Source organism: Magnolia sinica, chromosome 15, assembly GCF_029962835.1.
Source record: "Magnolia sinica isolate HGM2019 chromosome 15, MsV1, whole genome shotgun sequence".
NCBI classification, from domain to species: Eukaryota; Viridiplantae; Streptophyta; class Magnoliopsida; order Magnoliales; family Magnoliaceae; genus Magnolia; species Magnolia sinica.
The window spans coordinates 17,639,090-17,657,950 of NC_080587.1; the positions used below are offsets into that span (position 1 = coordinate 17,639,090).

The following is an 18,861-nucleotide window of genomic DNA, read 5'->3' on the forward strand; positions in this document are numbered from 1 at the left end:
GTTTTTTGACCTATTCTCTTATTTCTGCATCACATCATAGCTTCTCTTGCACACTCCATCTTCCTTTTACACTATCGCTAAGCCCAGAGAAGTTTTACAGACCTTGAACTTCTCTACAGGAACGATCTAGGAGAGCATGTCCATTGGATCAGAATCCACATGCCCAACCATCTTTGCTCCTATCTTCTCAAAAGGAAAGACGTAGTCTTCTTACCATCTCACCCCTACCCAATATTGCTTGCCGGGGAACTTGTTCACAACACTGACAGCCTGTGAAATAACCAGTCTAATCCAGACCATGGCATACACTGCCAACCGCATTCGAATAAGGCTTATGAGATATCCTACTTTTCCTCATCTGTTTTGGGACATGTCCTGAGGAAAACTTGAGGAGAGACGTGTAGGGAACGCTCTCTAGCTTTACCTGACCCATTACATCCTTGATTAATACCTACACACAAGGTATTCCTCCTGTGATTACCAAAACCTACTCCTCCTTCAGTCTCAATGCCGAGAACCATCTTTGCAGCCCCCCGATCCTTCATCCTGAATGTCCCACTTAACCGAGTCTTTAGTACATTGATTTCAGACATGTCATAATTGGTGATCTACATGTCATCAATTCCTGACTCACCATGAAGGAATCAAACCACTGCCTAGGTGACAGGTCAAACCACGACCTCCTGCAAAGTCTTTTCTCAGCCCCTTTAACTTCAAACTGCTCTGGTTGCTTCATGTAGATCTGCTCTTCACTTTCCTTTACAGAAGTGCAGACTGCACATCCATCCTTCCAGCTCAAGATCACATTGACCAACCAGTGCCAATCACGGATCTAATAGACACCTGCTATACCGTCGGCACGAATATCTCTAAGAAGCCGATCCCTTCTCTCCGAGTATAACTCTTCGCTACCAACCTCGCCCTGTATCTATGCTGTATCTTCCTGAAGATCTACCTGCATCCAACTGCTCTCCGGCCCACTGGAAGCTCCACTCGCTCCCATATGTCGGTCTGGTACAATGAATCCATTACATCGCCCATAATCACCTTTCACTTCTCAGCACCAGGCTCACTTAGAGCCATCTGAATAGAAGATAAATCCCCTGCGATATTAGAGTTGTCCATGTACCTCGCCGATATCCTGTGATCATGCCGTGTGATTCTTCTCACAGGTGGCTGCTCCACCTGCTCTATATCTCTGTCCGCCCGTCTCAGCCTTCTTGCCTTGTTTGCTCATGTGGCCATGCCCAACATGCCACACACATGCAGATGTGGAATCTGCTACATCCACTGCAGTTCCACCTTTTGAAGTATTCCCGATCAACCTGTATAAGTTACCAAGTCGTTGCGCTTTCATGATTACCTGTGCCCCCTTAGATTCGTTAAGATCACTATCAATACCTGTGTACTTGCATCCTTTTGCCTCAAGTACACCAAGAGAAATCAGATTCTGTTTCAAATCAGGAACGTGCCTGACATCAGTCAAGGTACGTTCCACTCCATCAAACATTCTGATGCACACCGTACCAACAACCACAACATTATAGGCAAAGCCATTGCCCATAAACACCTGTCCACCATCGCACTCTCTGTAGCTGGCAAACCAATTCTGATGAGGAGTAATGTGAAAAGATGCCCCTGTGTCTAGCATCCACTCGTCCTTACGATTATCGTATGGCCGCCTGATAGTAGACACAGACAAAACATTACCATCACATCCACTTGATCTATCTGACGTGGCAGCATTGGCCTCCCTGTATGAAGCTTCAGAATCTTCTTTCTTCGATTTTGGATTTTCACAATCCTTCTTCACATGTCCTTCATTCCCATAATTCCAGCACTTTACCTTTCCTTTGCCATTGCCCTTGGATTTGAATCTAGAACCTGAAGAACCCGTACCTTGTTCAGAATTCCTACCCCTTGTAAATCGTGAATCAGAAGATGTCCCCATGTCACCATTTATCTTTCTCATAGCCTTCCCTTGAAGGGCCGAGATAACAGTGTCGACACTCAGGATTTTATTCGTGTTGCACATAGTGTCCTTAAATGACTCATACGACACCGGAAGAGAATTCAGCAACATACATGCTTGTTCTTCATCATACATGCTTGTTCTTCATCTTTCATCACTTCCTCCATATCCAGCAATTTACAAACTAATTTATTAAAGTTGCTGATGTGAGCCTCCAGATCTCCACCCTTTGCCATCTTGAAGTTATACTACTGTTGCTTCAAGTGTAGGTGATTTTCAGAGAATTTTTTCGCATAGACATCCTCTAACTTCGCCCATAAGTTAGCCGCAGTTTTCTCCCTTATGACATTGTAGAGAACCTCATCCGTGAGATATAAATGGATCGATGATAAAGCTTTCTTATCAAGAGTATTCCAATCATCATTAGTCATAGTAAACTTCCGCTCCTTAAGAGCACCATCTTCGCCTTGCTTGATTAAGGAACTCATCATCTTGATTTTCCATAACTCAAAATTATTTTTCCCTGAGTACTTCTCAATCTCATACCTATTGCTCACCATTATTACTAATCCCTCAGATTCAGATCTATGCCCCAACGATAGCTCTGATACCACTTGTTGGAATTTTTGCTGTAGAATCACACAGATCTAGATCTAGGATAGTAATACAATGACACCAAGTACACACAAGAGAACACAGATTTAACGTGGAAAACCCTTACGGAAAAAAACCATGGCACAAAGCAACAGATCTCCACTATGAAAATAGAAATTACAAAGAGAGAGGACCTACCCGATTCGAACAACCTCGAATCTCACCCTTGCTATACCCTTTGATTTTCCTATAACCCATTTAGAAAGCCTTAGAATTATTTCTCATACCCTAGAAAAGCCCTAGGAACACCTATTTATAGTTTAGGCAACTTCTCTTGTGCATCCCAGTTGCGAAGGGACCCTTTCACATCCCAGTTGCGAAAGGACCCTTTCGCATCCCAGGACTCAGATTTAAGACATATTGCAACACTTCAATCCTTAATGCTTCCTTTCCTGCTACCTACTTGAGTTTTGAATTTGTTGAGGATCCTCTGCTTTAATTAATGCATTCCATACGCGCATCCATTGACCCTCAATTGCAGGAGCTTGTTTAGCTAATTCTCTCCATTGATTTTGTAATTAACATTTATGTATACTTACTACATTATACAATCTATAACTATATATATATATATATATGTGATATGTGTATATATATATATATATGTGTGTGTGTGTATATATATATATATATGAAAAGCTCTCACCACTCAAATGTGTGGTGGTTTCCAAACATTCTCATGGTATCAAAGCCATACTTGGATTAGCATCCCACGATCCCCAATGGCCTCTGATTCCTCTCCCACCCTTCTTCCCTTCAACACCATGATCCACATGGTTACCATTAAGCTTTCCTCCTCCAACTATCTCCTAGGAAGAGCCAACTTCTTCCACTTCTCGAGAGCCAAGGTTTGCTTGGTCATGTGGATGGCACCCTTGTGCCGCCACCTCCATTCGACCCTCCCACCTCTCAAACGCCAAATGACAAACACCTGGCGTGGAAAGCAATCGACCAGTGCCTCCTTAGCCTTCTCCTCTCCTCCCTCACAGAGGAAGCAATGGCTGAAGTTGTCGGCCTCTCCACATCTCGCGAGGTCTGGACCGCCCTGGAGAACACTTTCAGCCACCGCTCCAAGGCCCGTGAAATTTGCCTCAAAGATGACCTCCAATTGATGAAGCGCGACACCCGTTCAGTCACTGCATACGCCTGTGCCTTCAAAGCCTTCTGCGATCAGCTTCACGTAATCGGTCACCCCATTAATGGAACTGACAAAGTTCACTGGTTTCTTCGTGGCCTAGGGCCCGATTTCTCCAGTTTCTCTACTGCCCAAATGGCATAAACACCCCTCCCCTGCTTCCCGGATCTTGTGTCCAAAGCTGAGAGTTTTGAACTTTTTCAAAAATCTCTAGAGACTCCGGTGCCCTCAGATGCAGTGTTCACTGCTACCCAGACCTCTTCTCATCGTGGGGGTGGCTCCTCTCACCACAGCTGTGGCCGTGCAAATGGATCTAGCAACAGGTCTTTCAGTCATGGACAGGGTCGTGCCAACACCACCCATGGTCGCCGTCCACCACGCTGCCAGATTTGCCGCTTGGAAGGTCATTATGTAGATCGGTGAAGGCAACGATATGATCGGCATGAACCCTCGATGCAACTTGCAGAAGCTTTCACCTCTTCGTGCTCTCTATCTGGAAATGAAGTCATGGACTGGTTCTTGGACACAGGGGCTTCGACCCACATGACTCCAGCCCACTCAACTTTGGACCACTCCACCTACACGGGTAAGGATTGTGTGATTGTAGGGAATGGTGCGTCCCTACCCATTACCCACACTGGTCAATTTTCACCTTCCCCAGATCTTCAATTGTTAGATGTTTTGGTTGTCCCTCATCTTACTAAAAATCTTTTGTCCATTAGTAAATTAATGAATGATTTTTCTTTAACCGTTACATTTACTAATAATTTTTTCATTGTTCAAAATTGCCAAACGGGAAGGGTGGTGGCAACCAGTAAACGAGATGGAGGCTTATATGTGGTAGAGCGCGGCAATTCCGCTTTTATTTTTATCCTTAAAAATAAATCTCTTACTACTTCGTATGATTTATGGCATGCTCGCCTTGGCCATGCGCATCATTCTGTTATCTCTTTTTTAAATAAAAAAGGACAGCTTTCTCTTACCTATTTATTGCCATCTCCTGCGTTATGTAGTACATGCCAACTTGTGAAGAAACATAGGTCGTCTAATGTGTTAGATCTTATTCATTGCGATATATTGCCATCTGGGTTTTACCTATTATGTTTTATTCGTTGATGATTATTCTCGTTTCACTTGGCTTTATCCATTGAAATTTGTGAAAAATCAACATTCTGCTCGCATCAAAAAATTTCACAGTGATGGTGGTGCAGAGTTTACTAGCAACTGCTTTAAAGCTCATCTTCGTACCTCTGGCATTCATCATCAACTCTCTTGTCCATATACTCCCGCCCAAAACGGTCGCGCTGAGTGAAAACACCGTCATGTGATTGAGACCGGATTGGCCATGCTTTTCCATTCCCACACTTCTCCTCACTTCTGGGTTGACGCCTTTAGCACTGCCGCTTACATTATCAACCGTTTGCCCACACCACTTCTTGGAGGTAAGTCCCCCTTTGAGCTTCTATATGGTTCCTCTCCAAATTATGCAACTTTTCATCATTTTGGTTGTCGTGTTTATCCTTGTTTACGTGATTATATGCCTAAAAAAATTTTCCCCCGTAGTATTCCTTGCATTTTTTTGGGTTACAGCTCCTCTTATAAAGGGTTCTGTCGTCTTGACCCCACCACCTCTAGGCTATATATCTCCCGACATGCTCAATTTGATGAGAATCACTTTCCCTTCTAAGATACCTCCCAGGCTCAACCCATATCCTCCCTCCAATTTTCAACATTTCTAGAACCAGGTCTTGCCCATACAGAAATGCCCCCATCTTCCCCTGCGCCACATTCTTGGAACATTACTCAAACCAGTTCTAGCTCATGTATTATTTGTACTGATCCAGTGGATGAGTCTTTGCAGGCTAATGATTCTCTTACAGGTCCATCTTTGCAGCAATCGGATCCTAGCCCTGCTTCTCTTGAGCCCACCACTAAGCTGCCTACCACTGCTCCTGCTGCTGCTATTCCATTGGGTTCTCATCCTATGCTCACATGAGCCAAAGATGGTATTTTCAAACCTCGCCACCCAGCGAATCTTGCTCTCTTGGGGTCCTCTGGTCTTCTCTCGGCTCTCCTTGCATCCATTGAGCCTAAAGGTTTCAAATCTGTTGTTAAGAATCCTGCTTGGCTAGCCGCCATGGATGAAGAAGTTCAAGCCCTGCAAAATAATTATACCTGGATTTTGGTCCCTCGACCGGCCAACACTAACATTGTGGGTTCCAAATGGGTGTTTCGAACCAAATACTTGCCTGATGGATCTATCGAGCGTCTCAAAGCCCTCCTTATTGCCAAGGCCTATACACAGGTACCTGGTCTTGACTACACTGATACTTTTAGCCCTGTCATCAAGACTAACTATCCGTGTTGTACTCTCTCTTGCTGTGACCAACAAATGGCCTCTCCGCCAACTTGATGTCAAGAATACGTTTCTCAATGGTCATCTTACTGAACATGTCTATATGGAACAGCCTCCTGGGTACATTGACCCTCGCTTCCCTAATCATGTTTGTCAGTTGAAGACAACTCTTTATGGCCTAAAACAAGCCCCTCGTGCCTGGTTTCAGCGATTCAGCTCTTTCCTCATTCACCTTAGTTTTTATTGCAGTCATGCAGACACATTACTCTTTATCTTTCCTAGGCGGTCAGACATTATTTATTTGCTTTTTTATGTTGACGATATCATTATTACAGGCAACAACTCCTCTCTTCTTGACAACTTTACTTGTAAGCTCAATTCTGAGTTCGCTACTAAGGATTTGGGTTCTCTCAGTTACTTTCTTGGTCTTGAAGCTACACCCACCACTGATGGTCTTTTTATCAGTCAACTGAAATATGCGCGGGACATTCTCATGCGAGCTCAGTTACTTGACAGCAAGCCTGTTCACACCCCCATGGTTGTTTCCCAACACCTGTCTTTTGATGGTCCTTTGTTTTTGGATCCAACTCTTTACCGATCTCTTGTTGGTGCTCTCTAGTATTTGACTATCACACGTCCCGATATTGCTCATGCTGTAAACTCTATCAGTCAATTTCTACACTCTCTGACTGAAGACCACTTTCTTGCTGTCAAGCGCATTCTTCGCTATGTTAAGGGCACACTGCATTTTGGCCTCACTTTTCATCCATTTGTTGCACCTGGTGCTTTAGTTGCTTACTCTGATGCCGACTGGGCAGGATGTCCTGACACTCGTTGCTCTACCTCTGGTTATTCTATTTACCTTGGTGACAATTTGGTTTCCTAGAGTGCTAAGAAGCAACCTACTGTTTCTCGCTCCAACTGTGAGTCTGAGTATCGTGCCCTTGCTCTCACTGCCGCCGAAATTCTTTGGCTCACGCATCTCCTTTGTGACCTCAAAGTTTCTCTTCCGCAGCAACCTCTTCTATTATGTGACAACAAAAGTGCCATTTTTTTGAGCTCCAACCCCGTTTCTCACAAGCGGGCAAAGCATGTTGAGTTAGACTACCACTTTCTTCGCGAACTTGTTGTCGCTGGCACACTTCGCACACGGTATGTGCCCTCTCACTTACAAGTTGCCGATATCTTCACCAAAAGTGTGCCTAGGCCTCTCTTTCAATTTTTTCGATCCAAGCTCCACGTCTGTTCCAATCCAACGCTCAGCTTGCGGGGGGGTGTTGAGGATCCTCTGCTTTAATGCCTTCCATACGTGCATCCATTGACCCTCAATTACAGGAGTTTGTTTAGCTAATTCTCTCCATTGATTTTGTAATCAACATTTATGTATACTTACTACATTATACAATCTATAACTGTATATATATGAAAAGCTCTCACCACTCAAACGTCTGGTGGTTTTCAAACATTCTCAGAATTTGCCTCATTTTTTTTTTTAGCTCTTATCCTAACGTGATTGTGATTCGGAAAAATGGATGGATAGAGTAGATTTCTCACAAACATAATAGTGTCACCCACCTAGCTTCTCACCCGATTAGGAAATTCCTAGGACATGGTTGTCACCGGCAATCCCGTCCATCGGATTCGTAGTCCTCTCGTTGAGTAGAACTGATCACTTACAGACAACCCTACCACTTGTCCCACCTTGCATCGTTCTGGCCACGAAGAATCCACTTATGCAGGAAATCAGTACCATTAAAACGATAAGGGCATCCAATCTGCAGTCCTCTCACGAAAGAAAACTGATTACTTTCAGCCAACCTTACCACAACTTGTCGCACCTTGCATCGTTCTGGCCAAGAAAAAATCCACTTTTGTAGGAAATCAGTACCATAAAACCGATATAGCCCCACCATGAAGATCACCCACCTAGAAAATCAGGCTGATCTGCTTAATAGGTGGGCCACACCTGTACATTGAGTCAAACCGTGTGGAGACCACCTGATGACCGTAAAGGTCTAATGCTTGTTCTATGTAATCTTCATGGTGTGGCCTACCATTTTCACTGCACAGATATCATACGCAAGTGGCTTGTTGGCAGGAAAGATGATGAAATACTAAAGAGTAATACAAGCTTTGGTACCTTAGCTGGAGGTGATCAGTATAAAATGGAGTCTTTCCTGGACCCTTTCCAAAAGACCTCCGTTCACGAATCTTGCTTTACTGATTCTAATGAAAAAGAAAGAAAGCAGCAGCCTAAGTAGCAATGTAGTATAGGTCACGGAATCTCAATAAATTCAATAACATGAATATGTCTAAGTGATACGAATCCATTGACATGGACCGCCCTTTTTCACTAATATCTTCTTTTTCTTCTTTTCATTTTTCATCTTCACGGCGGCGATGGCTTCATGTGGCTCATTGAACCGATGGGATGAATACGATGGCCGCCATAAGCCTGTGATTAGAATATCCAATGCCAACGGAATCTCTCCAATGAGTGTCTATCTATCGTAAGAAATCGAAAAAGAAAAACGAAAAAAGAGAAAGTGATCACGTGTTTCGGAAAAGCGGATTGTGAGATGTATGTGTTATATCCACGCGATCCATTCATTTTGAGAGATTACTCTAGCGCCTATCATTAAATTAAAATCTTCTTTGGGCCACAAAGGTTTTGGATCAATTTAATATTTTCCCTTCACCTAGGTCTATGTGACCTTATTACCAGGTTGGATGACAAATAAACATTACGCGTTCTGATTAAACCATGTGAGGTTCACCATATATATATTTTTTAATTATTATTATTGTTAGTATTTTTTACACACCCCCACACACTCACGCTAGTGGAATTTCACCACTTATGGATACTCGAACCCTTGACCGGGCGTTGGATACTCGACCCCTTGACCGGGCGTTGAAACTCCTGAGAGTCTACCACCCGAGCAAGGGCTAGGATTATGTGAGGTTCACCATATGATTTATGTATTTTATCCCTTTCGTCCATCCATTTTACCATATAATGTTAGTGCTTGATCCCAAAAATGAAGCATATCCAAAGTTTAAATGGAACACACCATGGGAAATAGTGTGAATTGAACGTCTCCAATTGAAAATTTCTCAGGGGCCACAGAAGTTCTCGATCAAGCTTATATGTGTTTTCTCTTCATCCATATCTGTACGATGGATCAAGCCTTCATCCATATATGTATGATCTTATGAACAGGTTGGATGACAAGTAAACATCACTGTGTGGCTCAAAAAGGTTTCAACGGTGGAAATTTTTATTCTCGCTGCTTCCTCTGGTATGATCCACTTGAGGTTTGGATATGATTAAATTTTGGGCTCAACCCCTTAAATGAGCTAAAAAAACGGATGGACGGCTTGGATAAACAACATACATTGAAGTTGGGCCCAACTGAGTTTACTCAGTATGATGAGAGCTCACGGAGTAACTCAGTACGCAATCCTATTTTAATTGGCTTCCATTTTTCAGGAAGCGGATTGACTGGTGTACCACACACCACCTACCTAAATGGTGTGTTAACATCACCAAATTCTGTGGGTCCTATCATGAGGTATTTGTTATATCCAAACCGTTAGTCCATTTGGCGAGCTCTTTGTAAGGCTCAATCCAAAAAATAAGACAGATCCAAAGATCAAGTGCACCACACTTCAAAAAGAAGTGAGGGATTGATCATCTACCATTGAAACATTTTTTGAGGTTACAGAAGTTTTGGACCAATATGATATTTGATTTTCCTCTTCGTTTAGGTATGTGTGACCTTACGAACTGATTAGATGGAAAGTAAATGTTATGGTGGGCCTTACAAATATTTTAACAATGAGAATCACAATCTCCACGGCTATTTGTGGTGTGGTCCAGTTGAATTTTGGATATGACTCATTTTTTGGCCTATGCTCGAAAATGATCTCACTAAATGGATGAACAGTATGGATATAATAAATATATCAGTGTGGCCCATGTAACTTTGATCTCCTTTGAACCGTTCCTGCAGCTCGGAGATGAAGGAGCGTCAGCGCTAGTATTCACACAACAAACGCCCACAACAGCCAGGTCAGTGCAGGGGTGGCTCAAAGGGGTAGGCAGGTGAGGCAATCACCTAAGGCCCCCAAATTATGAAAGCCCAGTATTATAGGAACATGCTTTTAATACTCTGACAGCGTTTGGTAATCTATACACATGCACTGAGAAATTGTAATCTTCAAATATTTTTAAATTAAATTAAACAGATATCATAGTGGGTCCCAGTTTAGATGGTTCATGAAAAACAAAAACAAAAACACACAATGGCTGGATCTCCTAACTGGTTGATTCTTGTACACTAAACAAATTATTTGAATTCAACATACTAATTCCCACCAATTGGAAGATAGAATAGTTAAATCAATGGATTTTTTGTAATTTAGCCTATTTAGAATGGATCACCTAATTTAGAGGGTTTGGATGGAGTCAAAATATACTATATTAATAATCTAGGAGTGCTTATTTATTAACTAAAACACTGCTAGAGTACTATACAATTCTAAATTCTTTATTCTCACAATAGACGTGGATTGCGTGCAGACCACTATAGGGATTCCAGTAGCCCTGAGCTACTTGGGTTCCACATTATTATGTGTTATATTGATCCGTTTCTTCATCCCATTTTAGAATATTAAAAAAAACATGAAGCAGAACCAAAGCTCAAGTGGACCACAACACAGAAAAAAAGGGAAGTTGAATGCTCACCATTAAAAACTTTTCTGCAGGCGGCAGAAATTTTGGATAAGCTGATATTTATGTTTTCCTTTCATCCATCTAGGATTCACCTTATGAACGATTTAGCAATTTTATCTATCAAAATTGATTTATTGGGTAAACTTGAATACAGAAGTTTAATTAATAATTTTGTATCAAAAAAGGCAAGAAACAAATTTATGATTTAATTTTAAATTTATTAATATTTTTTAAATTAAAAAAGCTTCATTTCTATAACTCCCTTAAGGCCCCCAAAAATATCGAGCCGCCCCTGGGTCAGTTGTGTATGGTACACCAGCCAATCCGCTTCCCATTTTTCAGGGATTAATGGTGTTTGATCAGTGTACTATTGAAAATAAGAATAATAAAGCTGTAAAGCACACTCAATAGTGGATTCTTGATTGAACATAAAGATTCACGGGTTATGCTTGCATGTCAAACTTTCACGTATAATGCTTTCGTATCACTTATGAAAGGTGGGTCCTATCATTATATTATTACGATCACGCGGACCGACAGCTAGGAGGATCCATTTGTCAGGCATGCAGGATACAACGTCTAAATCAACGTGCGAGGCCCATCTAAGGAGTTGATTCTTGCAATTTTCGCTCGAGGCGATCTTCATGTTATGGCCCACCTTTTTCGCTGATGGGATATTCCACTGAGATGATGCGTTGTGGAAAGTAGCAAGGGTTGATTGTACGTGAAAGAAAAAAACTCACGTTGCATGGGAACATTTATCTGAATCATTGACGAAGGAGCGTGGTAGGAGCAGTGATTCGAGGGCGGTTCACTTGCACTTGCAACTCACTACTACTCGTGCCTACGTAGCATTTTCAACCAGCCACCCAGCAGGACATGGACTGGGAGCTGATGTCAAACTTTGTGGACCCCACCATGAGGTACGTGTTTTATCCAAGCCGTCTACTCATTTTTTACTCTGATATTAAAAATGAGTTATATCCAAAGCTCAAGTGAACTATACCAAAAAAAAGAAAAAGAAAAAAAAGAGTGGGGAGGAATGCTTACTATTGAAAACTTTTTGGGGCCAAACGTAATATTTATTTTCCATCCAACCTGTTCATCAAGTCATATAACCGTGGATGAACAGAAAACACAAATATCTGTTCTATATAAAACTTCTGGGGCCCCAAGAAGTTTTCAAGGGTTAGCATTCAATTCCCACTGTTTCCTGCAGTGTGGTCCACTTAAGCTTTGGATCTGCCTCATTTTTGACCCATACCCTGAAATGAGCTGAAAACTTGATGGACAGCGTCGATAAGACATAAATCATGGCGGGCCCACACAGCTTTGACACCAGCTAACTGGCTGGTGCATGTATCACCAGCTAAACCGCGTCCCCAGGACACTTTACTCATCTCATGGGCTACATGCGATGAGCTGATCGGCCAGATCTAGCAGTACGTGGGTTTTTCCAAATATGTTGCTTAAATCTCACACGTATGAGATATTAACATGTGTGATCTGCGAGTACACTTGCGTAGCCACTGTCCCATCATCAACGGTCCTGATTGAACAAAAAGATGCATGTTTGAGGTAAAAGGAAATGAATCTTGGATCACTTTGAATCTTTGACCGAAGTCACATCCTGACACTACAATAATGCTTCCATTACATAGACTTGATAAACCAAAATAGAAGCTACGGAGATTGTTAGAGATTGCAAAAGCTCATGAAAGTGTGTGCATCAATGCCATTCATTTCTTCTTTCAATAAAATAAGAGATGATGAAAAGGGGCACAAAAGTTTGATGGGTGGAGAGGAATGTGGATTGGAAAGGAAGAGACTTTTAGAGTTTTGGATGTTTAGAACACAACAAAACAAAATGACATGATGCAAATGAAACGAGTATCATTTTGGAGATTCATTTGCATGGGCTTTTTAAAGAGGTCTAAAGGTCTTTTTCCATATAAATAAAGATCAGTGGTACCGTCCACATCACATAATAATAAAATAAATAAAGATTATTATCATATGTGAAAGGTTTAAGAGCCTTATCTTGCAAAGCTTGCCCTTAAAAGAAGGTGAAAATAGGCCATTTCTTTGAGGGGCTAGAGTTCTATGATAGTTCACCACCATTTTCATCCATGTGGCACTCGTGCACACCTACCATGACCATCCAAATTGTGGGACGTATTGTGAATGGACAATATATTTTTAAGAACACAATCTTCAAGGAATCCTAGTTATCTAATTTATAGCTGTCGAATGGATGGCTAAATGTAAAATAGTGCATGGTCCAAACCAAGGTCAAATCACAGATTTTCTCAGTGTTTTTTTTTTCCTGTTGCTGTGCATGCTTCATCCACAGTTGATTCAGTGATTTGGATGGTTTGAATTGCTGTGGATGCATACAAATGCACCACTGATGGGTCACTGCCAGTTTTTAAAAAGGTCGTGAACTATCACAGGAGTCTATCACCTCTTTGACATTATATTCATGCCGCTGGCCAAGGTTTACATGGTGCTTTGGGATGGAAGATCGTAGCTGTTGGTTTTGGTTTTTTAATTTGTTGAATGGGAACCGTCGATATATTTTCTAACAATTTCTTTATTTCCTCCCTATACGAGGTTTAGGAATTTTGATTATGGGGCCCCTATTGTCAACCATTTGGATCTTTGAACAATGGGCCTCACTTACATGAAATGTAAACCTAAAGGGTCACGTACCATCTCCAGGCCAGAGCATTATATGATATCTCCATTTCTTTGAAACCGCAATATCCTCCTCATACGAGGACGTGGCTACAAGTAATCAGGCACCATCATCCATCAGGTCCCCTACCTCATCTTCACCTTAGAAATCAGAAATTGAGTTGGCCCAAAACTCACATACAGCACACCATAAGGAAGAAGGAAGAATAGTGACGGGGTGTTCTACTTAATTTGTAGATTAACCGACCCTCTATACGGGGGTTAATCCTGTTAGATAAAACAGGGTTAGGGGCCATTTAAAAGAAAACCTAGGGGTTCGGTGGGGTAGGTATCGATATTTCATATGATAGGCTCCTTATTTTTTTGGGTGGGAGCCCAAAATCTGTCTCGTCCATGTAAAGTTCATTTTCTGGTTGAATATAATCTTTCTATTTAAAAAAACAGAAAAGAAAACCGACTGTCTATACATCAATAGTGAACATCGGCTAAATTAAAAATAAGATTAATCAAATCATCATACTTTGCGAAGTCATTAGTGCCTCTACAAGAAAGTGGATTGATCTTCCACACACCATACATCTAAGGAAACCGTTTCAATGGGACTATGATTTCATATATATTGGTGAGGGGAACAATACCGATGAGGGCAAGAGGAAGTTGAGCCTATCACAACTTTTTTCTTCTTCGAGAGTCTTTACACTACTAAAGTGTTCCATTATTAAAGGTCAAATATTGCATATTAGACCCTAGTTATTTTTCGAAATTACGAACATGATACCGTTTAATGCCTTATTTTAATTGTGTTTGTTGTGCAAGGTGAATTTAGGAAGTCGGGACTGAAAATGATGCTAAAGGTATGGATTTAACGCATAGAAGTCACCAAGGCAAGGGACGGACCCCAGGAGATTAAGATCGAAAGATTTGCATACCAGGGATCCAAGAAAATCGAGAAACTGAAGCTCAAGTGGCCCGAAATTGGTCCAAAATGCAAGATCACAGGGTTCCCACCATCTGCTCAACTCAAAACTTCATACATGGCCTGAGGACCATAAATGAATTGTACATGTCAAATCTTAGCTCCCGGTTCCCTATAGAAGTGGGTAAACTGACAGATCATCCCATAAATCAGTGAATTGGAGACCACCTGGTGTCTGGATATACTTCAATTTTGGTCTCAACCCCTTAAATTATATGGTAAACAAGTTGGCCGGAGTGGATCATTCATAACCATCACTGTAGACCCCATCTACATTGTGTGTGTACCATGCACAAGGGTACTCGATGTGCGCCGGACCAGCCCGTTCGGTCCAAGTCGGTTTGACCGACCATATCCAGAAACGGAAATTTCCATTTTCATTGACGTGAAACAGGGGTACCGTTGGATCGTTAGTGGGCCTCCATCGTGGCCCATTAAAACGATCTGAACCGTCCATCATGTCGAGGAGCTCGTTCTAGTCAGAACCATGCTGACCATTTTCAGCCATACACGTGCACGTGCCGATCATAGCAAACACAAGAAATTCATTCGCAGCCGTTGGAGCAAGATCACTTCAGTGGGCCACAACTATGGACATTCAAAACTGACCATTCTTGACCGAAATTTCGAGAGTAATCCAGTGGACTACGTGGATCTCTTTTGGGACATCGTTCATGAACCCCACCAAGCTTCATGCAGCTCCTCTGCGTAAAGGTTACGCAGGTCTAACGTCCGAAAATTAGCCAGATTTGTTTCGAGCTGTTATACGCCCGTATAGAGGACCGTACATATGATCTTGACCGTCTATCATCCTTAAAAGGGCCTTATAAACACGGCCTAGGTGACGGAATCACGGAATGAAGCGAAGGCGGCTATTGATCTTCCAAATGCAGAATAGACGGTGTAATAACATAAACTGTGGGCCACCATGGTTTTGACCCAAAACCGATCAAGTCTGAATGGTTTTTCGATGTGAATCCAATGGACGAACTGGATTTCCTGTCTGACCTCAATCAAAGGCCCACCAATTAGGACGGATGCGTAAGATGCTTTTGAGCTTGCTGTGTAAATAGAGTAGGTCTCCGACTCTGTTATAGAAACTCCCACCACCTCTGGGTGCGGAAGCTCCATCCTACTGACTCTCTTACTGCTATAAAGGGGAAGGGAGACTGAGAGCCAGGGCATTCAATTTCTATCCAAGCTGGGACGTCAGAAGAGAGAGAGTTTGAGAAGATTTTTTTTAGTTTTATTTACTATTTTATGCTTAATTTTGATGATAGCCTAATTATGGTCGGCTAAACCTCTTAGCTAGGGCTAAGAGGTGAAGCTTGTAGCGTGATGGGGGAACTATTTACTTGTGCCTTTTGTTTAGATTGAACTGATGTTGATTTTAGTTTAATTAAGGAAATGTTTTTAGTTTTTAATGGCCTGTTGTGACTAAAATTACAATGGGTCTGCGATAGCTTTAAGCATGTTCCTTTCCTTTTTATGTTTATGACGTTAGGAAGCCCTATTGTTCACCATCGTCTCCTGGGCATGGTCGGATGACGGTACCCTTCCTGACCTTCATACATTGTTGATTGATTAGTAATTAGTTTAATTCTGTTGTTTACTTTGTCTCATGGGCATGGTTTGGTGATGGAATCCATTCTAATTCATATACCTTTCATCTCTTAAAAACTATATCAAAGGAAGTTCGGTCTTGATTTTTCATGAAGATGGGACTATAAGTCCAGTTGAGTTCTTGAAACAGGCATAAGATCTCCCTATTCTCTACAAGTGGATCCTCTGAATCCCTAGTTCCTTTCTCTGAATTGTTTAAGTTTTAAATAATTATTTCATCATTATTCCTATTTTACCCCCAATTTAGATTTCATCTTATTCTAGTTCTAGTTCTCCTTAGTTTCAGACTACGTACAAGTTTCAGTCCCTTGGGATTCGACCTTGGTCTCACCGAGTTTATTACTACATCACAACCCTATACTTGGGGAGTGAACAAGTTTTTGGCGCCGTTGCCGAGGATTGACGGTTACGTTTTTCTAAAATTAATTAGTTTTGGGATTAGTTTAAGATTAGGATTTTCTAATTTTAGGTTAGAATTTTTTTCTGTTTTTAGAAACTAATCTGTTTTCCTGTTTTGTAGGATCTCGACATAAACTTCTAATTTGGTAAACCCTTTCTAATTTCTCTACTTTTTCTATTTTTAGAATTAGGATTTTAGTTTTAGAAACTTTCTTATTCTAGGTTTCTTTTTTAGAAACTAACTTTCTATTTTTTTTGTTTTAGAAATTTTCTATTTCTAGGCTTTCATTTATTTTAGAAAGTTTTTTCCTTTTTAGAAACTAACCCAACTTTCCTGTTTTGTAGGATTTTGAGATAGGTTTCTAAATTGATAATTTCTTTCTTAATTTCTTCCTTGCTATTTCTAGATTAGGATTTGTTTTTTTTTTTTTAGCAAGTTTCTAATTCTAACTCTTTTAGAATCTAACTTTGTTTCCTAATTTATTTTTAGAAATTTTCTACTTGTAGACTTTTTGTTCAGAAACTAATCTTCCTATTTTGTAGGCTTTTAAGATAGAAATTTCTAATTCGGTAAGCTCTTTCTCTACTTTTTATTTTTCAGATCTCTTTTAGTAACTTACTTTCTAGTTTAGGACTTTCCTAATTTATTTTAGAAATTTTCACTTTCTTTTAGGAATTTCTTCTTTTAGAAACTAGTTTACTTTTATCTTTCTTTTTAAGGATTTTCTAATTTTAGACATTCTCTTTAGAAACTGACTTGTTTTGTTTTCTTTTGCAGGTTTTTAACTTAAGAACTCCAATTCGGTAACTTCTTTCCAACCCTCTCTTTCTTTCTAGATTTTCTTTTCCTTTCTTACGAGTAAGTTTCGAATTTGATTGATGACTGCGAGTGTTTCATGCCCAATTGGGCCCATGACAACACTCGACGTCTCTTGACTGAAGGAGGATTGGTTGAGGGGTTAACTATCCATCGCAGGACTAGACACCACTCGAAATCCCCTGAGTTAATTGAAGTATGGCTGAAAACTAACCTCTTCTACCCCAACCTAGGCTGGAGGACATTCAGGATGAGAATGAGGTGCATCAAGCACCCTCGCCTCGTACTTTACGAGATTATTTACAACCAGCGGGGGTGAGTACGCCCTCATGCATGATTTTTTCTGAAAATACAGGACATATGGACATCAAGCTAGGGGTTATCCAACTCCTTCCTAAGTTCCATGAGCTTGAATCTGAAGAACCATATCTACATTTGAAAGAGTTTGATGAGATCATAGCCACTTTATATTTTCAAAATGTGTCTGAGGACACAGTCAAGCTGAAACTCTTCCCTTTTTCCTTGAAGGAGAAGGCTAAGTCGTGGTTACATTCACTACGTCCTAGATCCATTGACACATGGAATGATATGCAAAGAGAATTTATAAAGAAATTTTTTCCACATCATAAAACAATTACCCTTAGAAAAGCAATCATGAACTTCACCCAAAAGGAGGATGAAACATTTTACCAATGTTGGGAAAGGTTCAAGGATTTGGTCAGTTCATGCCCACAACACGGCTTTGAAACGTGGCGCATTACAAATTTTTTCTATGATGGACTGACATCTTCCATGCACCAAATGGTTGAGACAATGTGTAATGGAGAATTCATTAATAAAAATGTCGACGAGGTATGGGATTACCTCGATAGTCTTGTTGAAAAAACACAATCATGGGACTAATACCCAAAATCGAACACCACGTCTAGGCCGACTCAATCTAAGGAGAAAGGTGGGTTGTATCTCTTGAAAGAAGAGGATGATCTCAAGTATAAAGTGACTACGCTCGTAAGAAAATTTGACGCCATGGAAGAAAAGAAGGATAAGGTTAATGAAAGTATTTGCGACATCTGTGATTGCAACATTCATATAACTGGAAATTGTCCTACAATACCCGCCTTTCAAGAAGTGTTGAATGAACAATCCAATGTCGTAAATACTTATCAAAGATCTTTCAATGGACCAACCTCTAATACATACAACCCTGGTTAGAAAAATCATCCAAACTTTAGTTGGAGAAATGGACAAACTGCTACCCCTCAAGGTTTCTTCAATCAAAATCCAAATTAGGGGAAACCTCAAGAAGAACCAGTTCAAAATTCCATGTAAGAGTTGACCCAGGCAATGCGAGATTTTATGCAAAAGATGATTTCACGTATGACGGTTATAGAAAAGGGGATGCTTCCTGCACAACCGCTCCACAATCCTAAATTGCAATACGAGATAAGTAATCCCATCTCTTCAAATCAAATGGAGCACGCTAAATCCATCACC

General features: G+C 41.0%; 1 non-coding gene across 1 annotated transcript; it reads right to left on the reverse strand.

Moving 5' to 3' along the window:
* Positions 1–18,003: 18,003 nt before the first annotated feature.
* LOC131228312 (small nucleolar RNA R71) lies at positions 18,004–18,110 on the reverse strand. The gene has a single exon (XR_009162821.1). It is a non-coding gene; the product is annotated as a small nucleolar RNA R71 (small nucleolar RNA).
* Positions 18,111–18,861: the final 751 nt, after the last annotated feature.